General features: G+C 40.3%; 17 non-coding genes across 17 annotated transcripts; all 17 read right to left on the bottom strand.

The window, feature by feature from the left end:
* Positions 1-3,812: 3,812 nt before the first annotated feature.
* On the bottom strand, positions 3,813-3,886 carry trnat-ugu (transfer RNA threonine (anticodon UGU)). Its single transcript has one exon. It is a non-coding gene; the product is annotated as a tRNA-Thr (tRNA).
* Positions 3,887-6,001: 2,115 nt separating this feature from the next.
* Positions 6,002-6,074, bottom strand: trnak-uuu (transfer RNA lysine (anticodon UUU)). The gene has a single exon. It is a non-coding gene; the product is annotated as a tRNA-Lys (tRNA).
* A 1,048-nt stretch (positions 6,075-7,122) lies between these two features.
* Positions 7,123-7,196, bottom strand: trnat-ugu (transfer RNA threonine (anticodon UGU)). Its single transcript has one exon. It is a non-coding gene; the product is annotated as a tRNA-Thr (tRNA).
* Positions 7,197-8,783: 1,587 nt separating this feature from the next.
* Positions 8,784-8,857, bottom strand: trnat-ugu (transfer RNA threonine (anticodon UGU)). Its single transcript has one exon. It is a non-coding gene; the product is annotated as a tRNA-Thr (tRNA).
* A 453-nt stretch (positions 8,858-9,310) lies between these two features.
* trnak-uuu (transfer RNA lysine (anticodon UUU)) lies at positions 9,311-9,383 on the bottom strand. Its single transcript has one exon. It is a non-coding gene; the product is annotated as a tRNA-Lys (tRNA).
* Positions 9,384-10,432: 1,049 nt separating this feature from the next.
* On the bottom strand, positions 10,433-10,506 carry trnat-ugu (transfer RNA threonine (anticodon UGU)). The gene has a single exon. It is a non-coding gene; the product is annotated as a tRNA-Thr (tRNA).
* Positions 10,507-12,093: 1,587 nt separating this feature from the next.
* On the bottom strand, positions 12,094-12,167 carry trnat-ugu (transfer RNA threonine (anticodon UGU)). The gene has a single exon. It is a non-coding gene; the product is annotated as a tRNA-Thr (tRNA).
* A 453-nt stretch (positions 12,168-12,620) lies between these two features.
* Positions 12,621-12,693, bottom strand: trnak-uuu (transfer RNA lysine (anticodon UUU)). Its single transcript has one exon. It is a non-coding gene; the product is annotated as a tRNA-Lys (tRNA).
* A 1,049-nt stretch (positions 12,694-13,742) lies between these two features.
* On the bottom strand, positions 13,743-13,816 carry trnat-ugu (transfer RNA threonine (anticodon UGU)). Its single transcript has one exon. It is a non-coding gene; the product is annotated as a tRNA-Thr (tRNA).
* Positions 13,817-15,403: 1,587 nt separating this feature from the next.
* On the bottom strand, positions 15,404-15,477 carry trnat-ugu (transfer RNA threonine (anticodon UGU)). The gene has a single exon. It is a non-coding gene; the product is annotated as a tRNA-Thr (tRNA).
* A 453-nt stretch (positions 15,478-15,930) lies between these two features.
* trnak-uuu (transfer RNA lysine (anticodon UUU)) lies at positions 15,931-16,003 on the bottom strand. The gene has a single exon. It is a non-coding gene; the product is annotated as a tRNA-Lys (tRNA).
* Positions 16,004-17,052: 1,049 nt separating this feature from the next.
* Positions 17,053-17,126, bottom strand: trnat-ugu (transfer RNA threonine (anticodon UGU)). Its single transcript has one exon. It is a non-coding gene; the product is annotated as a tRNA-Thr (tRNA).
* A 1,574-nt stretch (positions 17,127-18,700) lies between these two features.
* trnat-ugu (transfer RNA threonine (anticodon UGU)) lies at positions 18,701-18,774 on the bottom strand. The gene has a single exon. It is a non-coding gene; the product is annotated as a tRNA-Thr (tRNA).
* Positions 18,775-20,361: 1,587 nt separating this feature from the next.
* trnat-ugu (transfer RNA threonine (anticodon UGU)) lies at positions 20,362-20,435 on the bottom strand. Its single transcript has one exon. It is a non-coding gene; the product is annotated as a tRNA-Thr (tRNA).
* Positions 20,436-20,888: 453 nt separating this feature from the next.
* On the bottom strand, positions 20,889-20,961 carry trnak-uuu (transfer RNA lysine (anticodon UUU)). Its single transcript has one exon. It is a non-coding gene; the product is annotated as a tRNA-Lys (tRNA).
* Positions 20,962-24,198: 3,237 nt separating this feature from the next.
* On the bottom strand, positions 24,199-24,271 carry trnak-uuu (transfer RNA lysine (anticodon UUU)). Its single transcript has one exon. It is a non-coding gene; the product is annotated as a tRNA-Lys (tRNA).
* Positions 24,272-25,320: 1,049 nt separating this feature from the next.
* trnat-ugu (transfer RNA threonine (anticodon UGU)) lies at positions 25,321-25,394 on the bottom strand. The gene has a single exon. It is a non-coding gene; the product is annotated as a tRNA-Thr (tRNA).
* Between the last annotated feature and the right edge of the window lie 208 nt (positions 25,395-25,602).

Here is a 25,602-nt window from a genome sequence, read left to right as displayed (position 1 = left end):
TGTGTGGAGTCTGAAGAGATAGGTGAGATATTAAATGAATATTTTTCGTCAGTATTCACTCAGGAAAAAGATAATGTTGTGGAGGAGAATGCTGAGACCCAGGCTAATAGAATAGATGGCATTGAGGTACGTAGGGAAGAGGTGTTGGCAATTCTGGACAGGCTGAAAATAGATAAGTCCCCGGGTGCGGATGGGATTTATCCTAGGATTCTCTGGGAGGCCAGGGAAGAGATTGCTGGACCTTTGGCTTTGATTTTTATGTCATCATTGGCTACAGGAATAGTGCCAGAGGACTGGAGGATAGCAAATGTGGTCCCTTTGTTCAAAAAGGGGAGCAGAGACAACCCCGGCAACTATAGACCAGTGAGCCTCACGTCTGTAGTGGGTAAAGTCTTGGAGGGGATTATAAGAGACAAGATTTATAATCATCTAGATAGGAATAATATGATCAGGGATAGTCAGCATGGCTTTGTGAAGGGTAGGTCATGCCTCACAAACCTTATCGAGTTCTTTGAGAAGGTGACTGAACAGGTAGACGAGGGTAGAGCAGTTGATGTGGTGTATATGGATTTCAGCAAAGCGTTTGATAATGTTCCCCACGGTAGGCTATTGCAGAAAATACAGAGGCTGGGATTGAGGGTGATTTAGAGATGTGGATCAGAAATTGGCTAGCTGAAAGAAGACAGAGGGTGGTGGATGATGGGAAATGTTCAGAATGGAGTTCAGTTACAAGTGGAGTACCACAAGGATCTGTTCTGGGGCCGTTGCTGTTTGTCATTTTTATCAATGACCTAGAGGAAGGCGCAGAAGGGTGGGTGAGTAAATTTGCAGACAATACTAAAGTTGGTGGTGTTGTCGATAGTGTGGAAGGATGTAGCAGGTTACAGAGGGATTTAAATAAGCTGCAGAGCTGGGCTGAGAGGTGGCAAATGGAGTTTAATGTAGAGAAGTATGAGGTGATTCACTTTGGAAGGAATAACAGGAATGCGGAATATTTGGCTAATGGTAAAGTTCTTGGAAGTGTGGATGAGCAGAGGGATCTAGGTGTCCATGTACATAGATCCCTGAAAGTTGCCACCCAGGTTGATAGGGTTGTGAAGAATGCCTATGGAGTGTTGGCCTTTATTGGTAGAGGGATTGAGTTCCGGAGTCAGGAGGTCATGTTGCAGCTGTACAGGACTCTGATACGGCCGCATTTGGAGTATTGCGTACAGTTCTGGTCACCGCATTATAGGAAGGACGTGGAGGCTTTGGAGCGGGTGCAGAGGAGATTTACCAGGATGTTGCCTGGTATGGAGGGAAAATCTTATGAGGAAAGGCTGATGGACTTGAGGATGTTTTCGTTGGAGAGAAGAAGGTTAAGAGGAGACTTAATAGAGGCATACAAAATGATCAGGGGGTTAGATAGGGTGGACAGTGAGAGCCTTCTCCCGCGGATGGAAATGGCTGGCACGAGGGGACATAGCTTTACACTGAGGGGTAATAGATATAGGACAGAGGTCAGGGGTAGGTTCTTTATGCAAAGAGTAGTGAGGCCGTGGAATGCCCTACCTGCTACAGTAGTGAACTCGCCAACATTGAGGGCATTTAAAAGTTATTGGATAAACATATGGATGATAATGGCATAGTGTAGGTTAGATGGCTTTTGTTTAGGTGCAACATCGTGGGCCGAAGGGCCTGTACTGCGCTGTATCGTTCTATGTTCTATGTTCGATGTAATCATTCAATCTTTGCTCACAGACATCGCTGACAAACATTCAAAATGTTCCTACTGGATTTCCTGAGGTCAAACCTGTCGTGCATTCAAAGGAAAATACTGCACATGTTGAGAATCTGCATGAGAAACTAAAAATGATTGGATTAAAGCTCATAAAATTTGAGGATGTCTGCGGAGCCAGACACAAAGATAATGTTTCAAATCCATGTGATCCTTATTCCGAGCTGAAGCGAGGTTACATGCAATGGAGTAGATGAGGAAAATGGAAGTTGCGTGAAAAGTGGGAGATATGGAAGTTTGAATCAAGTTCGACATAAATCAAGGAAAAGCAATCTTGAAGGTCAGCACCACAGAAATTTTGCCAACGTTTTCTGTGTTCACCATTAAATGAGGAGCATTCTTCACAGGCTACATGCTTTGACCTGAATGTATAAATGTACTGCTGAGATTTGAACTCATGATCTCCTGTTTACAAGACAGGCGCTTTAACCATCTAAGCCACAGCACCAATCTGCAAGACAACTTTGCAAATGTAGAACAGATTTCAATTGTTTTGATTAAACATCAGTATTGTTGATTTCTCCTGCTGACTTTGAGAGTGCAAATTAAAATATTCATCGCCACTGGGCATTTGACACTGTAAAAATTGCAGTTATTCTGAAAGTTAATAATTTAAAAGCAGTTCTGCAGGAAAGGAGCATACAAACAGGAAATATTTTGCGAATTGGTAAGTGATTAAACATGGCCAGAAAACTATAGTGGTATAATGCAGGACAAGACCAGGAGAGAGTTTAAACATCAACTGAAAATCTAGCAAAAATCCTTGAAAATTCTGGACGGCTGTTGCAATTTGGCAAACACGACGTTGTCACGGTTCTTTCACTTTCCATAAAGCATCCTGCATTCTTTATTTTTATTTCCGACCGTTCATTGGGAAGCAAACGCCTTGAGCCAAAATCAAAGCCCTGACATGGACTTGAACCCTGGACCATCAGATTAAAAGTATGATACTCTACCAACTGAGCTACCAGGGCCCAATGTAAAAATGTTCTCATAGCTCACTTCAAAGTCTCATATTGTATCTTTTGAATTTCCTTCACTGGTCATTCAGCCTCTCCAGCTCATTTCCCTCGCAAGCAGACTGGCAGCCTCCCTTTGGTTTCCTTTCTCAAATTCTTCAACTTGGACTCGCATTTTACCAATGACTTGAGATGTGGCAACTGTTGTTGCCCACGGACATGCACTGGGACTTCAAGACATTGAAGATTACGGTTAGTTCGCTGAGATATGAGTGGGAAGCTACAGAGCTACAGATTGTATTTTAAGAGGGGGAATAAAGGGTGTCATCTGTTGTTTGTTGTGGCAGAGTGTGAACGCAAGTAAGCTCATCTAGAAAACTAACAAATTATGCAAATCGCAAATTTCAGGGTGTCAATAGATCTGTCAACACCACATCTTCATGGAAAATGCCCAACAATTTATCCCGCCCGAATCATTCTTGCTAACATGCAGCAACATATATCGTCCAATAAAAAAGCAAATTACTGCGGATGTGAAATCTGAATTAAAACAGGAAATGATGGAAAATCTCAGTGGGTCTGGCAGCATCTGTGAAGAGAGAACCGAGCTAACGTTTCGAAGTTGGGTCACTCTTCATCAGAGTAAATCATTTAATCATTCAATCTTTGCTCACAGACATCGCTGACAAATATTCAACATGTTCCTACTGGATTTCCTGAGGTCAATCCTGTCGTGCATTCAAAGGAAAATACTGCACATGTTGTGAATGTGCATGAGAAACTAAAAATGATTGGATTAAAGCACATAACATTTGAGGATGTCTGTGGAGCCAAACACAAAGTTAATGTTTCAAATCCGTGTGATCCTTATTCAGAGCTGAAGCGAGGTTACATGCAATGGAGTAGATGAGGATAATGGAAGTTGCGTGAAAAATGGGAGATATGGAAATTTGACGTAAAACAGGGGAAAGCAACCTTGAAGGTCAGTACCACAGAAATGTTGTCAACATTTTCTGTGTTCACCATTAAATGAGAAGCATTCTTCACAGGTTACATGCTCTGACCTGTATGTACAAAGGTACTGCTGAGATTTGAACTCAGGATCTTCTGTTTACAAGACAGGTGCTTTAACCATCTAAGCCACAGCACCAGTCTGCCAGACAATTTTGCAAGTGTAGAACAGATTTCAATTGTTTTGATTAAACATCAGTATTGTTGATTTCTTCTGCTGACTTTGAGAGTGCAAATTAAAATATTCATTGTCACTGGGCTTTTGAAACTGTAAAGATTGCAGTTATTTCTGAAAGTTATTAATTTAAAAGCAGTTCTGCAGGAAAGGAGCATACAAACAGGAAATATTTTGCGAATTGGTAAGTGATTAAACATGGCCAGAAAACTATAGTGGTATAATGCAGGACAAGACCAGGAGAGAGTTTAAACATCAACTGAAAATCTAGCAAAAATTCTTGAAAATTCTGGACGGCTGTTGCAATTTGGCAAACACGACGTTGTCACGGTTCTTCCACTTTCCATAAAGCATCCTGCATTCTTTATTTTTATTTCCGACCGTTCATTGGGAAGCAAACGCCTTGAGCCAAAATCAAAACCCTGACAGGGACCTGAAACCTGGACCATCAGATTAAAAGCCTGATGCTCTATCAACTGAGCTACCAGGGCCCAATGTAAAAATGTTCTCATAGCTCACTTCAAAGTCTCATATTGTATCTTTTGAATTTCCTTCACTGGTCATTCAGCCTCTCCAGCTCATTTCCCTCGCAAGCAGACTGGCAGCCTCCCTATGGTTTCCTTTCTCAAATTCTTCAACTTGGACTCGCATTTTACCAATGACTTGAGATGTGGCAACTGTTGATGCCCACGGACATGCACTGGGACTTCAAGACATTGAAGATTACGGTTAGTTCGCTGAGATATGAGTGGGAAGCGACAGAGCTACAGATTGTATTTTAAGAGGGGGAATAAAGGGTGTCATCTGTTGTTTGTTGTGGCAGAGTGTGAACACAAGTAAGCTCATCTAGAAAACTAACAAATTATGCAAATCGCAAATTTCAGGGTGTCAATAGATCTGTCAACACCACATCTTCATGGAAAATGCCCAACAATTTATCCCGCCCGAATCATTCTTGCTAACATGCAGCAACATATATCGTCCAATAAAAAAGCAAATTACTGCGGATGTGAAATCTGAATTAAAACAGGAAATGATGGAAAATCTCAGTGGGCCTGGCAGCATCTGTGAAGAGAGAACCGAGCTAACGTTTCGAAGTTGGGTCACTCTTCATCAGAGTAAATCATTTAATCATTCAATCTTTGCTCACAGACATCGCTGACAAACATTCAAAATGTTCCTACTGGATTTCCTGAGGTCAATCCTGTCGTGCATTCAAAGGAAAATACTGCACATATTGTGAATCTGCATGAGAAACTAAAAATGCTTGGGTGAAAGCTCATAAAATTTGAGGATGTCTGTGGAGCCAAACACAAAGTTAATGTTTCAAATCCGTGTGATCCTTATTCAGAGCTGAAGCGAGGTTACATGCAATGGAGTAGATGAGGAAAATGGAAGTTGCGTGAAAAATGGGAGATATGGAAGTTTGACATAAAACAGGGGAAAGCAATCTTGAAGGTCAGTACCACAGAAATGTTGTCAACATTTTCTGTGTTTACCAATGAATGAGGAGGATTCTTCACAGGCTACATGCTTTGACCTGAATGTATAAAGGTACTGCTGAGATATGAATACAGGATCTCCTGTTTACAAGACAGGCACTTTAACCATCTAAGCCACAGCACCAATCTGCAAGACAGGCTTGCAAGTGTGGAACAGATTTCAATTGCTTCGATTAAACATCAGTATTGTTGATTTCTCCTGCTGACTTTGAGAGTGCAAATTAAAATATTCATCGGCACTGGGCTTTTGAAACTGTAAAAATTGCAGTTATTCTGAAAGTTATTAATTTAAAAGCAGTTCTGCAAGAAAGAAGTATACAAACAGGAAATATTTTGCGAATTGGTAAGTGATTAAACATGGCCAGAAAACTATAGTGATATCCTGCAGGACAAGTCCAGGAGAGAGTTTAAACATCAACTGAAAATCTAGCAAAAATTCTTGAAAATTCTGGACGGCTGTTGCAATTTGGCAAACACGATATTGTCACGGTTCTTCCACTTTCCATAAAGCATCCTGCATTCTTTATTTTTATTTCCGGCCGTTCATTGGGAAGCAAACGCCTTGAGCCAAAATCAAAGCCCTGACAGGGACTTGAACCCTGGACCCTCAGATTAAAAGTCTGATGCTCTACCGACTGAGCTACCAGGGCCCATTCAGAAAATGTTCTCATAGCTCACTTCAAAGTCTCATATTGTATCTTTTGAATTTCCTTCACTGGTGATTCAGCCTCTCCAGCTCATTTCCCTCGCAAGCAGACCGGCAGCCTCCCTTCGGCTTTCTTTCTCAAATTCTTCAACTTGGACTCGCATGTTACAAGTGACTTGTGATGTGACAACTGTTGTTACCCAGGGACATGCACTGGGACTTCAAGACATTGAAGATTATGTTTAGTTCGCTGAGATGTGAGTGGGAAGCTGCAGAGATACAGGTTGTATTTTGAGAGAGGTAATAAAGCGTGTCATCTGTTGTTTGTTGTGGCAGAGTGTGAACGCAAGTAAGCTCATCTAGTAAAGTAGCAAATTATGCAAATCGCAAATTTTCAGGGTGTAAATAGATCTGCAAATGCCACATCTTCATGGAAAACGCCCCATCCTTTATCCCGCCCAAATCGTTCTTGCTGACATGCAGCAACATATATCGTCCAATAAAAAGGCAAATTACTGCAGATGTGAAATCTGAAAAAAAACAGGAAATGATGGAAAATCTCAGTGGGTCTGGCAGCATCTGTGAAGAGAGAACCGAGCGAACGTTTCGAGGCTGCGTCACTCTTCATCAGAGTAAATCATTTAACCATTCAATCTTTGCTGACAGACATTCAACATGTTCCTACTGGATTTCCTGAGGTCAATCCTGTCGTGCATTCAAAGGAAAATACTGCACATGTTGTGAATGTGCATGAGAAACTAAAAATGATTGGATTAAAGCACATAACATTTGAGGATGTCTGTGGAGCCAAACACAAAGTTAATGTTTCAAATACGTGTGATCCTTATTCAGAGCTGAAGCGAGGTTACATGCAATGGAGTAGATGAGGATAATGGAAGTTGTGTGAAAAATGGGAGATATGGAAATTTGACGTAAACAGGGGAAAGCAACCTTGAAGGTCAGTACCACAGAAATGTTGTCAACTTCTTCTGTGTTCACCATTAAATGAGAAGCATTCTTCACAGGTTACATGCTATGACCTGTATGTACAAAGGTACTGCTGAGATTTGAACTCAGGATTTCCTGTTTACAAGACAGGCGCTTTAACCATCTAAGCCACAGCACCAATCTGCCAGACAATTTTGCAAGTGTAGAACAGATTTCAATTGTTTTGATTAAACATCAGTATTGTTGATTTCTCCTGCTGACTTTGAGAGTGCAAATTAAAATATTCATTGTCACTGGGCTTTTGAAACTGTAAAGATTGCAGTTATTCTGAAAGTTATTAATTTAAAAGCAGTTCTGCAAGAAAGAAGTATACAAACAGGAAATATTTTGCGAATTGGTAAGTGATTAAACATGGCCAGAAAACTATAGTGATATCATGCAGGACAAGTCCAGGAGAGAGTTTAAACATCAACTGAAAATCTAGCAAAAATTCTTGAAAATTCTGGACGGCTGTTGCAATTTGGCAAACACGACGTTGTCACGGTTCTTCCACTTTCCATAAAGCATCCTGCATTCTTTATTTTTATTTCCGACCGTTCATTGGGAAGCAAACGCCTTGAGCCAAAATCTAAACCCTGGCAGGGACCTGAACCCTGGACCATCAGATTAAAAGCCTGATGCTCTATCAACTGAGCTACCAAGGCCCAATGTACAAATGTGCTCATAGCTCACTTCAAAGTCTCATATTGTATCTTTTGAATTTCCTTCACTGGTCATTCAGCCTCTCCAGCTCATTTCCCTCGCAAGCAGACTGGCAGCATCCCTTTGGTTTCCTTTCTCAAATTCTTCAACTTGGACTCGCATTTTACCAATGACTTGAGATGTGGCAACTGTTGATGCCCACGGACATGCACTGGGACTTCAAGACATTGAAGATTACGGTTAGTTCGCTGAGATATGAGTGGGAAGCGACAGAGCTACAGATTGTATTTTAAGAGGGGGAATAAAGGGTGTCATCTGTTGTTTGTTGTGGCAGAGTGTGAACGCAAGTAAGCTCATCTAGAAAACTAACAAATTATGCAAATCGCAAATTTCAGGGTGTCAATAGATCTGTAAACACCACATCTTCATGGAAAATGCCCAACAATTTATCCCGCCCGAATCGTTCTTGCTAACATGCAGCAACATATATCGTCCAATAAAAAAGCAAATTACTGCGGATGTGAAATCTGAATTAAAACAGGAAATGATGGAAAATCTCAGTGGGTCTGGCAGCATCTGTGAAGAGAGAACCGAGCTAACGTTTCGAAGTTGGGTCACTCTTCATCAGAGTAAATCATTTAATCATTCAATCTTTGCTCACAGACATCGCTGACAAACATTCAAAATGTTCCTACTGGATTTCCTGAGGTCAATCCTGTTGTGCATTCAAAGGAAAATACTGCACATATTGTGAATGTGCATGAGAAACTAAAAATGATTGGATTAAAGCTCATAAAATTTGAGGATGTCTGTGGAGCCAAACACAAAGTTAATGTTTCAAATCCGTGTGATCCTTATTCAGAGCTGAAGCGAGGTTACATGCAATGGAGTAGATGAGGAAAATGGAAGTTGCGTGAAAAATGGGAGATATGGAAGTTTGACATAAAACAGGGGAAAGCAATCTTGAAGGTCAGTACCACAGAAATGTTGTCAACATTTTCTGTGTTTACCATTGAATGAGGAGGATTCTTCACAGGCTACTTGCTTTGACCTGAATGTATAAAGGTACTGCTGAGATTTGAATTCAGGATCTCCTGTTTACAAGACAGGCACTTTAACCATCTAAGCCACAGCACCAATCTGCAAGACAGGCTTGCAAGTGTGGAACAGATTTCAATTGCTTCGATTAAACATCAGTATTGTTGATTTCTCCTGCTGACTTTGAGAGTGCAAATTAAAATATTCATCGACACTGGGCTTTTGAAACTGTAAAAATTGCAGTTATTCTGAAAGTTATTAATTTAAAAGCAGTTCTGCAAGAAAGAAGTATACAAACAGGAAATATTTTGCGAATTGGTAAGTGATTAAACATGGCCAGAAAACTATAGTGAAATCATGCAGGACAAGTCCAGGAGAGAGTTTAAACATCAACTGAAAATCTAGCAAAAATTCTTGAAAATTCTGGACGGCTGTTGCAATTTGGCAAACACGACGTTGTCACGGTTCTTCCACTTTCCATAAAGCATCCTGCATTCTTTATTTTTATTTCCGACCGTTCATTGGGAAGCAAACGCCTTGAGCCAAAATCAAAGCCCTGACAGGGACTTGAACCCTGGACCCTCAGATTAAAAGTCTGATGCTCTACCGACTGAGCTACCAGGGCCCATTCAGAAAATGTTCTCATAGCTCACTTCAAAGTCTCATATTGTATCTTTTGAATTTCCTTCACTGGTCATTCAGCCTCTCCAGCTCATTTCCCTCGCAAGCAGACCGGCAGCCTCCCTTCGGCTTTCTTTCTCAAATTCTTCAACTTGGACTCGCATGTTACAAGTGACTTGTGATGTGACAACTGTTGTTACCCAGGGACATGCACTGGGACTTCAAGACATTGAAGATTATGTTTAGTTCGCTGAGATGTGAGTGGGAAGCTGCAGAGATACAGGTTGTATTTTGAGAGAGGTAATAAAGCGTGTCATCTGTTGTTTGTTGTGGCAGAGTGTGAACGCAAGTAAGCTCATCTAGTAAAGTAGCAAATTATGCAAATCGCAAATTTTCAGGGTGTAAATAGATCTGCAAATGCCACATCTTCATGGAAAACGCCCCATCCTTTATCCCGCCCAAATCGTTCTTGCTGACATGCAGCAACATATATCGTCCAATAAAAAGGCAAATTACTGCAGATGTGAAATCTGAAAAAAAACAGGAAATGATGGAAAATCTCAGTGGGTCTGGCAGCATCTGTGAAGAGAGAACCGAGCGAACGTTTCGAGGCTGCGTCACTCTTCATCAGAGTAAATCATTTAACCATTCAATCTTTGCTGACAGACATTCAACATGTTCCGACTGGATTTCCTGAGGTCAATCCTGTCGTGCATTCAAAGGAAAATACTGCACATGTTGTGAATGTGCATGAGAAACTAAAAATGATTGGATTAAAGCACATAACATTTGAGGATGTCTGTGGAGCCAAACACAAAGTTAATGTTTCAAATCCGTGTGATCCTTATTCAGAGCTGAAGCGAGGTTACATGCAATGGAGTAGATGAGGATAATGGAAGTTGCGTGAAAAATGGGAGATATGGAAATTTGACGTAAAACATGGGAAAGCAACCTTGAAGGTCAGTACCACAGAAATGTTGTCAACTTTTTCTGTGTTCACCATTAAATGAGAAGCATTCTTCACAGGTTACATGCGTTGACCTGTATGTACAAAGGTACTGCTGAGATTTGAACTCAGGATTTCCTGTTTACAAGACAGGCGCTTTAACCATCTAAGCCACAGCACCAATCTGCCAGACAATTTTGCAAGTGTAGAACAGATTTCAATTGTTTTGATTAAACATCAGTATTGTTGATTTCTCCTGCTGACTTTGAGAGTGCAAATTAAAATATTCATTGTCACTGGGCTTTTGAAACTGTAAAGATTGCAGTTATTCTGAAAGTTATTAATTTAAAAGCAGTTCTGCAAGAAAGAAGTATACAAACAGGAAATATTTTGCGAATTGGTAAGTGATTAAACATGGCCAGAAAACTATAGTGATATCATGCAGGACAAGTCCAGGAGAGAGTTTAAACATCAACTGAAAATCTAGCAAAAATTCTTGAAAATTCTGGACGGCTGTTGCAATTTGGCAAACACGACGTTGTCACGGTTCTTCCACTTTCCATAAAGCATCCTGCATTCTTTATTTTTATTTCCGACCGTTCATTGGGAAGCAAACGCCTTGAGCCAAAATCAAAACCCTGACAGGGACCTGAACCCTGGACCATCAGATTAAAAGCCTGATGCTCTATCAACTGAGCTACCAAGGCCCAATGTACAAATGTGCTCATAGCTCACTTCAAAGTCTCATATTGTATCTTTTGAATTTCCTTCACTGGTCATTCAGCCTCTCCAGCTCATTTCCCTCGCAAGCAGACTGGCAGCATCCCTTTGGTTTCCTTTCTCAAATTCTTCAACTTGGACTCGCATTTTACCAATGACTTGAGATGTGGCAACTGTTGATGCCCACGGACATGCACTGGGACTTCAAGACATTGAAGATTACGGTTAGTTCGCTGAGATATGAGTGGGAAGCGACAGAGCTACAGATTGTATTTTAAGAGGGGGAATAAAGGGTGTCATCTGTTGTTTGTTGTGGCAGAGTGTGAACGCAAGTAAGCTCATCTAGAAAACTAACAAATTATGCAAATCGCAAATTTCAGGGTGTCAATAGATCTGTAAACACCACATCTTCATGGAAAATGCCCAACAATTTATCCCGCCCGAATCGTTCTTGCTAACATGCAGCAACATATATCGTCCAATAAAAAAGCAAATTACTGCGGATGTGAAATCTGAATTAAAACAGGAAATGATGGAAAATCTCAGTGGGTCTGGCAGCATCTGTGAAGAGAGAACCGAGCTAACGTTTCGAAGTTGGGTCACTCTTCATCAGAGTAAATCATTTAATCATTCAATCTTTGCTCACAGACATCGCTGACAAACATTCAAAATGTTCCTACTGGATTTCCTGAGGTCAATCCTGTCGTGCATTCAAAGGAAAATACTGCACATATTGTGAATCTGCATGAGAAACTAAAAATGATTGGATTAAAGCTCATAAAATTTGAGGATGTCTGTGGAGCCAAACACAAAGTTAATGTTTCAAATCCGTGTGATCCTTATTCAGAGCTGAAGCGAGGTTACATGCAATGGAGTAGATGAGGAAAATGGAAGTTGCGTGAAAAATGGGAGATATGGAAGTTTGACATAAAACAGGGGAAAGCAATCTTGAAGGTCAGTACCACAGAAATGTTGTCAACATTTTCTGTGTTTACCATTGAATGAGGAGGATTCTTCACAGGCTACATGCTTTGACCTGAATGTATAAAGGTACTGCTGAGATTTGAATTCAGGATCTCCTGTTTACAAGACAGGCACTTTAACCATCTAAGCCACAGCACCAATCTGCAAGACAGGCTTGCAAGTGTGGAACAGATTTCAATTGCTTCGATTAAACATCAGTATTGTTGATTTCTCCTGCTGACTTTGAGAGTGCAAATTAAAATATTCATCGACACTGGGCTTTTGAAACTGTAAAAATTGCAGTTATTCTGAAAGTTATTAATTTAAAAGCAGTTCTGCAAGAAAGAAGTATACAAACAGGAAATATTTTGCGAATTGGTAAGTGATTAAACATGGCCAGAAAACTATAGTGAAATCATGCAGGACAAGTCCAGGAGAGAGTTTAAACATCAACTGAAAATCTAGCAAAAATTCTTGAAAATTCTGGACGGCTGTTGCAATTTGGCAAACACGACGTTGTCACGGTTCTTCCACTTTCCATAAAGCATCCTGCATTCTTTATTTTTATTTCCGACCGTTCATTGGGAAGCAAACGCCTTGAGCCAAAATCAAAGCCCTGACAGGGACTTGAACCCTGGACCCTCAGATTAAAAGTCTGATGCTCTACCGACTGAGCTACCAGGGCCCATTCAGAAAATGTTCTCATAGCTCACTTCAAAGTCTCATATTGTATCTTTTGAATTTCCTTCACTGGTCATTCAGCCTCTCCAGCTCATTTCCCTCGCAAGCAGACCGGCAGCCTCCCTTCGGCTTTCTTTCTCAAATTCTTCAACTTGGACTCGCATGTTACAAGTGACTTGTGATGTGACAACTGTTGTTACCCAGGGACATGCACTGGGACTTCAAGACATTGAAGATTATGTTTAGTTCGCTGAGATGTGAGTGGGAAGCTGCAGAGATACAGGTTGTATTTTGAGAGAGGTAATAAAGCGTGTCATCTGTTGTTTGTTGTGGCAGAGTGTGAACGCAAGTAAGCTCATCTAGTAAAGTAGCAAATTATGCAAATCGCAAATTTTCAGGGTGTAAATAGATCTGCAAATGCCACATCTTCATGGAAAACGCCCCATCCTTTATCCCGCCCAAATCGTTCTTGCTGACATGCAGCAACATATATCGTCCAATAAAAAGGCAAATTACTGCAGATGTGAAATCTGAAAAAAAACAGGAAATGATGGAAAATCTCAGTGGGTCTGGCAGCATCTGTGAAGAGAGAACCGAGCGAACGTTTCGAGGCTGCGTCACTCTTCATCAGAGTAAATCATTTAACCATTCAATCTTTGCTGACAGACATTCAACATGTTCCGACTGGATTTCCTGAGGTCAATCCTGTCGTGCATTCAAAGGAAAATACTGCACATGTTGTGAATGTGCATGAGAAACTAAAAATGATTGGATTAAAGCACATAACATTTGAGGATGTCTGTGGAGCCAAACACAAAGTTAATGTTTCAAATCCGTGTGATCCTTATTCAGAGCTGAAGCGAGGTTACATGCAATGGAGTAGATGAGGATAATGGAAGTTGCGTGAAAAATGGGAGATATGGAAATTTGACGTAAAACATGGGGAAGCAACCTTGAAGGTCAGTACCACAGAAATGTTGTCAACTTTTTCTGTGTTCACCATTAAATGAGAAGCATTCTTCACAGGTTACATGCGTTGACCTGTATGTACAAAGGTACTGCTGAGATTTGAACTCAGGATTTCCTGTTTACAAGACAGGCGCTTTAACCATCTAAGCCACAGCACCAATCTGCCAGACAATTTTGCAAGTGTAGAACAGATTTCAATTGTTTTGATTAAACATCAGTATTGTTGATTTCTCCTGCTGACTTTGAGAGTGCAAATTAAAATATTCATTGTCACTGGGCTTTTGAAACTGTAAAGATTGCAGTTATTCTGAAAGTTATTAATTTAAAAGCAGTTCTGCAAGAAAGAAGTATACAAACAGGAAATATTTTGCGAATTGGTAAGTGATTAAACATGGCCAGAAAACTATAGTGATATCATGCAGGACAAGTCCAGGAGAGAGTTTAAACATCAACTGAAAATCTAGCAAAAATTCTTGAAAATTCTGGACGGCTGTTGCAATTTGGCAAACACGACGTTGTCACGGTTCTTCCACTTTCCATAAAGCATCCTGCATTCTTTATTTTTATTTCCGACCGTTCATTGGGAAGCAAACGCCTTGAGCCAAAATCAAAACCCTGACAGGGACCTGAACCCTGGACCATCAGATTAAAAGCCTGATGCTCTATCAACTGAGCTACCAAGGCCCAATGTACAAATGTGCTCATAGCTCACTTCAAAGTCTCATATTGTATCTTTTGAATTTCCTTCACTGGTCATTCAGCCTCTCCAGCTCATTTCCCTCGCAAGCAGACTGGCAGCATCCCTTTGGTTTCCTTTCTCAAATTCTTCAACTTGGACTCGCATTTTACCAATGACTTGAGATGTGGCAACTGTTGATGCCCACGGACATGCACTGGGACTTCAAGACATTGAAGATTACGGTTAGTTCGCTGAGATATGAGTGGGAAGCGACAGAGCTACAGATTGTATTTTAAGAGGGGGAATAAAGGGTGTCATCTGTTGTTTGTTGTGGCAGAGTGTGAACGCAAGTAAGCTCATCTAGAAAACTAACAAATTATGCAAATCGCAAATTTCAGGGTGTCAATAGATCTGTCAACACCACATCTTCATGGAAAATGCCCAACAATTTATCCCGCCCGAATCGTTCTTGCTAACATGCAGCAACATATATCGTCCAATAAAAAAGCAAATTACTGCGGATGTGAAATCTGAATTAAAACAGGAAATGATGGAAAATCTCAGTGGGTCTGGCAGCATCTGTGAAGAGAGAACCGAGCTAACGTTTCGAAGTTGGGTCACTCTTCATCAGAGTAAATCATTTAATCATTCAATCTTTGCTCACAGACATCGCTGACAAACATTCAAAATGTTCCTACTGGATTTCCTGAGGTCAATCCTGTTGTGCATTCAAAGGAAAATACTGCACATATTGTGAATGTGCATGAGAAACTAAAAATGATTGGATTAAAGCTCATAAAATTTGAGGATGTCTGTGGAGCCAAACACAAAGTTAATGTTTCAAATCCGTGTGATCCTTATTCAGAGCTGAAGCGAGGTTACATGCAATGGAGTAGATGAGGAAAATGGAAGTTGCGTGAAAAATGGGAGATATGGAAGTTTGACATAAAACAGGGGAAAGCAATCTTGAAGGTCAGTACCACAGAAATGTTGTCAACATTTTCTGTGTTTACCATTGAATGAGGAGGATTCTTCACAGGCTACATGCTTTGACCTGAATGTATAAAGGTACTGCTGAGATTTGAATTCAGGATCTCCTGTTTACAAGACAGGCACTTTAACCATCTAAGCCACAGCACCAATCTGCAAGACAGGCTTGCAAGTGTGGAACAGATTTCAATTGCTTCGATTAAACATCAGTATTGTTGATTTCTCCTGCTGACTTTGAGAGTGCAAATTAAAATATTCATTGTCACTGGGCTTTTGAAACTGTAAAGATTGCAGTTATTCTGAAAGTTATTAATTTAAAAGCAGTTCTGCAAGAAAGAAGTATACAAACAGGAAATATTTTGCGAATTGGTAAGTGATTAAACATGGCCAGAAAACTATAGTGATATCATGCAGGACAAGTCCAGGAGAGAGTTTAAACATCAACTGAAAATCTAGCAAAAATTCTTGAAAATTCTGGACGGCTGTTGCAATTTGGCAAACACGACGTTGTCACGGTTCTTCCACTTTCCATAAAGCATCCTGCATTCTTTATTTTTATTTCCGACCGTTCATTGGGAAGCAAACGCCTTGAGCCAAAATCAAAGCCCTGACAGGGACTTGAACCCTGGACCCTCAGATTAAAAGTCTGATGCTCTACCGACTGAGCTACCAGGGCCCATTCAGAAAATGTTCTCATAGCTCACTTCAAAGTCTCATATTGTATCTTTTGAATTTCCTTCACTGGTCATTCAGCCTCTCCAGCTCATTTCCCTCGCAAGCAGACCGGCAGCCTCCCTTCGGCTTTCTTTCTCAAATTCTTCAACTTGGACTCGCATGTTACAAGTGACTTGTGATGTGACAACTGTTGTTACCCAGGGACATGCACTGGGACTTCAAGACATTGAAGATTATGTTTAGTTCGCTGAGATGTGAGTGGGAAGCTGCAGAGATACAGGTTGTATTTTGAGAGAGGTAATAAAGCGTGTCATCTGTTGTTTGTTGTGGCAGAGTGTGAACGCAAGTAAGCTCATCTAGTAAAGTAGCAAATTATGCAAATCGCAAATTTTCAGGGTGTAAATAGATCTGCAAATGCCACATCTTCATGGAAAACGCCCCATCCTTTATCCCGCCCAAATCGTTCTTGCTGACATGCAGCAACATATATCGTCCAATAAAAAGGCAAATTACTGCAGATGTGAAATCTGAAAAAAAACAGGAAATGATGGAAAATCTCAGTGGGTCTGGCAGCATCTGTGAAGAGAGAACCGAGCGAACGTTTCGAGGCTGCGTCACTCTTCATCAGAGTAAATCATTTAACCATTCAATCTTTGCTGACAGACATTCAACATGTTCCTACTGGATTTCCTGAGGTCAATCCTGTCGTGCATTCAAAGGAAAATACTGCACATGTTGTGAATGTGCATGAGAAACTAAAAATGATTGGATTAAAGCACATAACATTTGAGGATGTCTGTGGAGCCAAACACAAAGTTAATGTTTCAAATCCGTGTGATCCTTATTCAGAGCTGAAGCGAGGTTACATGCAATGGAGTAGATGAGGATAATGGAAGTTGCGTGAAAAATGGGAGATATGGAAATTTGACGTAAAACAGGGGAAAGCAACCTTGAAGGTCAGTACCACAGAAATGTTGTCAACTTTTTCTGTGTTCACCATTAAATGAGAAGCATTCTTCACAGGTTACATGCTTTGACCTGTATGTACAAAGGTACTGCTGAGATTTGAACTCAGGATTTCCTGTTTACAAGACAAGCGCTTTAACCATCTAAGCCACAGCACCAATCTGCCAGACAATTTTGCAAGTGTAGAACAGATTTCAATTGTTTTGATTAAACATCAGTATTGTTGATTTCTCCTGCTGACTTTGAGAGTGCAAATTAAAATATTCATTGTCACTGGGCTTTTGAAACTGTAAAGATTGCAGTTATTCTGAAAGTTATTAATTTAAAAGCAGTTCTGCAAGAAAGAAGTATACAAACAGGAAATATTTTGCGAATTGGTAAGTGATTAAACATGGCCAGAAAACTATAGTGATATCATGCAGGACAAGTCCAGGAGAGAGTTTAAACATCAACTGAAAATCTAGCAAAAATTCTTGAAAATTCTGGACGGCTGTTGCAATTTGGCAAACACGACGTTGTCACGGTTCTTCCACTTTCCATAAAGCATCCTGCATTCTTTATTTTTATTTCCGACCGTTCATTGGGAAGCAAACGCCTTGAGTCAAAATCAAAACCCTGACAGGGACCTGAACCCTGGACCATCAGATTAAAAGCCTGATGCTCTATCAACTAAGCTACCAAGGCCCAATGTACAAATGTGCTCATAGCTCACTTCAAAGTCTCATATTGTATCTTTTGAATTTCCTTCACTGGTCATTCAGCCTCTCCAGCTCATTTCCCTCGCAAGCAGACTGGCAGCATCCCTTTGGTTTCCTTTCTCAAATTCTTCAACTTGGACTCGCATTTTACCAATGACTTGAGATGTGGCAACTGTTGATGCCCACGGACATGCACTGGGACTTCAAGACATTGAAGATTACGGTTAGTTCGCTGAGATATGAGTGGGAAGCGACAGAGCTACAGATTGTATTTTAAGAGGGGGAATAAAGGGTGTCATCTGTTGTTTGTTGTGGCAGAGTGTGAACGCAAGTAAGCTCATCTAGAAAACTAACAAATTATGCAAATCGCAAATTTCAGGGTGTCAATAGATCTGTAAACACCACATCTTCATGGAAAATGCCCAACAATTTATCCCGCCCGAATCGTTCTTGCTAACATGCAGCAACATATATCGTCCAATAAAAAAGCAAATTACTGCGGATGTGAAATCTGAATTAAAACAGGAAATGATGGAAAATCTCAGTGGGTCTGGCAGCATCTGTGAAGAGAGAACCGAGCTAACGTTTCGAGGCTGCGTCACTCTTCATCAGAGTAAATCATTTAACCATTCAATCTTTGCTGACAGACATTCAACATGTTCCTACTGGATTTCCTGAGGTCAATCCTGTCGTGCATTCAAAGGAAAATACTGCACATGTTGTGAATGTGCATGAGAAACTAAAAATGATTGGATTAAAGCACATAACATTTGAGGATGTCTGTGGAGCCAAACACAAAGTTAATGTTTCAAATCCGTGTGATCCTTATTCAGAGCTGAAGCGAGGTTACATGCAATGGAGTAGATGAGGATAATGGAAGTTGCGTGAAAAATGGGAGATATGGAAATTTGACGTAAAACAGGGGAAAGCAACCTTGAAGGTCAGTACCACAGAAATGTTGTCAACTTCTTCTGTGTTCACCATTAAATGAGAAGCATTCTTCACAGGTTACATGCTATGACCTGTATGTACAAAGGTACTGCTGAGATTTGAACTCAGGATTTCCTGTTTACAAGACAGGCGCTTTAACCATCTAAGCCACAGCACCAATCTGCCAGACAATTTTGCAAGTGTAGAACAGATTTCAATTGTTTTGATTAAACATCAGTATTGTTGATTTCTCCTGCTGACTTTGAGAGTGCAAATTAAAATATTCATTGTCACTGGGCTTTTGAAACTGTAAAGATTGCAGTTATTCTGAAAGTTATTAATTTAAAAGCAGTTCTGCAAGAAAGAAGTATACAAACAGGAAATATTTTGCGAATTGGTAAGTGATTAAACATGGCCAGAAAACTATAGTGATATCATGCAGGACAAGTCCAGGAGAGAGTTTAAACATCAACTGAAAATCTAGCAAAAATTCTTGAAAATTCTGGACGGCTGTTGCAATTTGGCAAACACGACGTTGTCACGGTTCTTCCACTTTCCATAAAGCATCCTGCATTCTTTATTTTTATTTCCGACCGTTCATTGGGAAGCAAACGCCTTGAGTCAAAATCAAAACCCTGACAGGGACCTGAACCCTGGACCATCAGATTAAAAGCCTGATGCTCTATCAACTAAGCTACCAAGGCCCAATGTACAAATGTGCTCATAGCTCACTTCAAAGTCTCATATTGTATCTTTTGAATTTCCTTCACTGGTCATTCAGCCTCTCCAGCTCATTTCCCTCGCAAGCAGACTGGCAGCATCCCTTTGGTTTCCTTTCTCAAATTCTTCAACTTGGACTCGCATTTTACCAATGACTTGAGATGTGGCAACTGTTGATGCCCACGGACATGCACTGGGACTTCAAGACATTGAAGATTACGGTTAGTTCGCTGAGATATGAGTGGGAAGCGACAGAGCTACAGATTGTATTTTAAGAGGGGGAATAAAGGGTGTCATCTGTTGTTTGTTGTGGCAGAGTGTGAACGCAAGTAAGCTCATCTTGAAAACTAACAAATTATGCAAATCGCAAATTTCAGGGTGTCAATAGATCTGTAAACACCACATCTTCATGGAAAATGCCCAACAATTTATCCCGCCCGAATCGTTCTTGCTAACATGCAGCAACATATATCGTCCAATAAAAAAGCAAATTACTGCGGATGTGAAATCTGAATTAAAACAGGAAATGATGGAAAATCTCAGTGGGTCTGGCAGCATCTGTGAAGAGAGAACCGAGCTAACGTTTCGAAGTTGGGTCACTCTTCATCAGAGTAAATCATTTAATCATTCAATCTTTGCTCACAGACATCGCTGACAAACATTCAAAATGTTCCTACTGGATTTCCTGAGGTCAATCCTGTTGTGCATTCAAAGGAAAATACTGCACATATTGTGAATCTGCATGAGAAACTAAAAATGATTGGATTAAAGCTCATAAAATTTGAGGATGTCTGTGGAGCCAAACACAAAGTTAATGTTTCAAATCCGTGTGATCCTTATTCAGAGCTGAAGCGAGGTTACATGCAATGGAGTAGATGAGGAAAATGGAAGTTGCGTGAAAAATGGGAGATATGGAAGTTTGACATAAAACAGGAGAAAGCAATCTTGAAGGTCAGTACCACAGAAATGTTGTCAACATTTTCTGTGTTTACCATTGAATGAGGAGGATTCTTCACAGGCTACATGCTTTGACCTGAATGTATAAAGGTACTGCTGAGATTTGAATTCAGGATCTCCTGTTTACAAGACAGGCACTTTAACCATCTAAGCCACAGCACCAATCTGCAAGACAGGCTTGCAAGTGTGGAACAGATTTCAATTGCTTCGATTAAATATCAGTATTGTTGATTTCTCCTGCTGACTTTGAGAGTGCAAATTAAAATATTCATCGACACTGGGCTTTTGAAACTGTAAAAATTACAGTTATTCTGAAAGTTATTAATTTAAAAGCAGTTCTGCAAGAAAGAAGTATACAAACAGGAAATATTTTGCGAATTGGTAAGTGATTAAACATGGCCAGAAAACTATAGTGATATCATGCAGGACAAGTCCAGGAGAGAGTTTAAACATCAACTGAAAATCTAGCAAAAATTCTTGTAAATTCTGGACGGCTGTTGCAATTTGGAAAACACGACGTTGTCACGGTTCTTCCACTTTCCATAAAGCATCCTGCATTCTTTATTTTTATTTCCGACCGTTCATTGGGAAGCAAACGCCTTGAGCCAAAATCAAAGCCCTGACAGGGACTTCAACCCTGGACCCTCAGATTAAAAGTCTGATGCTCTACCGACTGAGCTACCAGGGCCCATTCTGAAAATGTTCTCATAGCTCACTTCAAAGTCTCATATTGTATCTTTTGAATTTCCTTCACTGGTCATTCAGCCTCTCCAGCTCATTTCCCTCGCAAGCAGACCGGCAGCCTCCCTTCGGCTTTCTTTCTCAAATTCTTCAACTTGGACTCGCATGTTACAAGTGACTTGTGATGTGACAACTGTTGTTACCCAGGGACATGCACTGGGACTTCAAGACATTGAAGATTATGTTTAGTTCGCTGAGATGTGAGTGGGAAGCTGCAGAGATACAGGTTGAATTTTGAGAGAGGTAATAAAGCGTGTCATCTGTTGTTTGTTGTGGCAGAGTGTGAACGCAAGTAAGCTCATCTAGTAAAGTAGCAAATTATGCAAATCGCAAATTTTCAGGGTGTAAACAGATCTGCAAATGCCACATCTTCATGGAAAACGCCCCATCCTTTATCCCGCCCAAATCGTTCTTGCTGACATGCAGCAACATATATCGTCCAATAAAAAGGCAAATTACTGCAGATGTGAAATCTGAAAAAAAACAGGAAATGATGGAAAATCTCAGTGGGTCTGGCAGCATCTGTGAAGAGAGAACCGAGCGAACGTTTCGAGGCTGCGTCACTCTTCATCAGAGTAAATCATTTAACCATTCAATCTTTGCTGACAGACATTCAACATGTTCCTACTGGATTTCCTGAGGTCAATCCTGTCGTGCATTCAAAGGAAAATACTGCACATGTTGGGAATGTGCATGAGAAACTAAAAATGATTGGATTAAAGCACATAACATTTGAGGATGTCTGTGGAGCCAAACACAAAGTTAATGTTTCAAATCCGTGTGATCCTTATTCAGAGCTGAAGCGAGGTTACATGCAATGGAGTAGATGAGGATAATGGAAGTTGCGTGAAAAATGGGAGATATGGAAATTTGACGTAAAACAGGGGAAAGCAACCTTGAAGGTCAGTACCACAGAAATGTTGCCAACTTTTTCTGTGTTCACCATTAAATGAGAAGCATTCTTCACAGGTTACATGCTTTGATCTGTATGTACAAAGGTACTGCTGAGATTTGAATTCAGGATTTCCTGTTTACAAGACAGGCACTTTAACCATCTAAGCCACAGCACCAATCTGCCAGACAATTTTGCAAGTGTAGAACAGATTTCAATTGTTTTGATTAAACATCAGTATTGTTGATTTCTCCTGCTGACTTTGAGAGTGCAAATTAAAATATTCATTGTCACTGGGCTTTTGAAACTGTAAAGATTGCAGTTATTCTGAAAGTTATTAATTTAAAAGCAGTTCTGCAAGAAAGAAGTATACAAACAGGAAATATTTTGCGAATTGGTAAGTGATTAAACATGGCCAGAAAACTATAGTGATATCATGCAGGACAAGTCCAGGAGAGAGTTTAAACATCAACTGAAAATCTAGCAAAAATTCTTGAAAATTCTGGACGGCTGTTGCAATTTGGCAAACACGACGTTGTCACGGTTCTTCCACTTTCCATAAAGCATCCTGCATTCTTTATTTTTATTTCCGACCGTTCATTGGGAAGCAAACGCCTTGAGCCAAAATCAAAACCCTGACAGGGACCTGAACCCTGGACCATCAGATTAAAAGCCTGATGCTCTATCAACTGAGCTACCAGGGCCCAATCTACAAACATTCTCATAGCTCACTTCAAAGTCTCATATTGTATCTTTTGAATTTCCTTCACTGGTCATTCAGCCTCTCCAGCTCATTTCCCTCGCAAGCATACTGGCAGCATCCCTTTGGTTTCCTTTCTCAAATTCTTCAACTTGGACTCGCATTTTACCAATGACTTGAGATGTGGCAACTGTTGATGCCCACGGACATGCACTGGGACTTCAAGACATTGAAGATTACGGTTAGTTCGCTGAGATATGAGTGGGAAGCGACAGAGCTACAGATTGTATTTTAAGAGGGGGAATAAAGGGTGTCATCTGTTGTTTGTTGTGGCAGAGTGTGAACGCAAGTAAGCTCATCTAGAAAACTAACAAATTATGCAAATCGCAAATTTCAGGGTGTCAATAGATCTGTCAACACCACATCTTCATGGAAAATGCCCAACAATTTATCCCGCCCGAATCATTCTTGCTAACATGGAGCAAAATATATCGTCCAATAAAAAAGCAAATTACTGCGGATGTGAAATCTGAATTAAAACAGGAAATGATGGAAAATCTCAGTGGGTCTGGCAGCATCTGTGAAGAGAGAACCGAGCTAACGTTTCGAAGTTGGGTCACTCTTCATCAGAGTAAATCATTTAATCATTCAATCTTTGCTCACAGACATCGCTGACAAACATTTAAAAGGTTCCTACTGGATTTCCTGAGGTCAATCCTGTCGTGCATTCAAAGGAAAGTACTGCACATATTGTGAATCTGCATGAGAAACTAAAAATGCTTGGGTGAAAGCTCATAAAATTTGAGGATGTCTGTGGAGCCAAACACAAAGTTAATGTTTCAAATCCGTGTGATCCTTATTCAGAGCTGAAGCGAGGTTACATGTAATGGAGTAGATGAGGAAAATGGAAGTTGCGTGAAAAATGGGAGATATGGAAGTTTGACATAAAACAGGGGAAAGCAATCTTGAAGGTCAGTACCACAGAAATGTTGTCAACATTTTCTGTGTTTACCATTGAATGAGGAGAAATTTTCACAGGCTACATGCTTTGACCTGAATGTATAAAGGTACTGCTGAGATTTGAATTCAGAATCATCTGTTTATAAGACAGGCACTTTAACCATCTAAGCCACAGCACCAATCTGCAAGACAGGCTTGCAAGTGTGGAACAGATTTCAATTGCTTCGATTAAACATCAGTATTGTTGATTTCTCCTGCTGACTTTGAGAGTGCAAATTAAAATATTCATCGGCACTGGGCTTTTGAAACTGTAAAAATTGCAGTTATTCTGAAAGTTATTAATTTAAAAGCAGTTCTGCAAGAAAGAAGTATACAAACAGGAAATATTTTGCGAATTGGTAAGTGATTAAACATGGCCAGAAAACTATAGTGATATCATGCAGGACAAGTCCAGGAGAGAGTTTAAACATCAACTGAAAATCTAGCAAAAATTCTTGAAAAATCTGGACGGCTGTTGCAATTTGGCAAACACGACGTTGTCACGGTTCTTCCACTTTCCATAAAGCATCCTGCATTCTTTATTTTTATTTCCGACCGTTCATTGGGAAGCAAACGCCTTGAGCCAAAATCAAAGCCCTGACAGGGACTTGAACCCTGGACCCTCAGATTAAAAGTCTGATGCTCTACCGACTGAGCTACCAGGGCCCATTCTGAAAATGTTCTCACAGCTCACTTCAAAGTCTCATATTGTATCTTTTGAATTTTCTTCACTGGTCATTCAGCCTCTCCAGCTCATTTCCCTCGCAAGCAGACCGGCAGCCTCCCTTCGGCTTTCTTTCTCAAATTCTTCAACTTGGACTCGCATTTTACCAATGACCTGTGATGTGACAACTGTTGTTACCCAGGGACATGCACTGGGACTTCAAGACATTGAAGATTATGTTTAGTTCGCTGAGATGTGAGTGGAAAGCTGCAGAGATACAGGTTGTATTTTGAGAGAGGTAATAAAGCGTGTCATCTGTTGTTTGTTGTGGCAGAGTGTGAACGCAAGTAAGCTCATCTAGTAAAGTAGCAAATTATGCAAATCGCAAATTTTCAGGGTGTAAATAGATCTGCAAATGCCACATCTTCATGGAAAACGCCCCATCCTTTATCCCGCCCAAATCGTTCTTGCTGACATGCAGCAACATATATCGTCCAATAAAAAGGCAAATTACTGCAGATGTGAAATCTGAAAAAAAACAGGAAATGATGGAAAATCTCAGTGGGTCTGGCAGCATCTGTGAAGAGAGAACCGAGCGAACGTTTCGAGGCTGCGTCACTCTTCATCAGAGTAAATCATTTAACCATTCAATCTTTGCTGACAGACATTCAACATGTTCCTACTGGATTTCCTGAGGTCAATCCTGTCGTGCATTCAAAGGAAAATACTGCACATGTTGTGAATGTGCATGAGAAACTAAAAATGATTGGATTAAAGCACATAACATTTGAGGATGTCTGTGGAGCCAAACACAAAGTTAATGTTTCAAATCCGTGTGATCCTTATTCAGAGCTGAAGCGAGGTTACATGCAATGGAGTAGATGAGGATAATGGAAGTTGCGTGAAAAATGGGAGATATGGAAATTTGACGTAAAACAGGGGAAAGCAACCTTGAAGGTCAGTACCACAGAAATGTTGTCAACTTTTTCTGTGTTCACCATTAAATGAGAAGCATTCTTCACAGGTTACATGCTTTGACCTGTATGTACAAAGGTACTGCTGAGATTTGAACTCAGGATTTCCTGTTTACAAGACAAGCGCTTTAACCATCTAAGCCACAGCACCAATCTGCCAGACAATTTTGCAAGTGTAGAACAGATTTCAATTGTTTTGATTAAACATCAGTATTGTTGATTTCTCCTGCTGACTTTGAGAGTGCAAATTAAAATATTCATTGTCACTGGGCTTTTGAAACTGTAAAGATTGCAGTTATTCTGAAAGTTATTAATTTAAAAGCAGTTCTGCAAGAAAGAAGTATACAAACAGGAAATAT

The sequence above is a fragment of the Scyliorhinus torazame genome, chromosome 4 (assembly GCF_047496885.1).
Source record: "Scyliorhinus torazame isolate Kashiwa2021f chromosome 4, sScyTor2.1, whole genome shotgun sequence".
Classification (NCBI taxonomy): Eukaryota; Metazoa; Chordata; class Chondrichthyes; order Carcharhiniformes; family Scyliorhinidae; genus Scyliorhinus; species Scyliorhinus torazame.
This window is presented reverse-complemented; position numbering and strand designations above follow the sequence as displayed.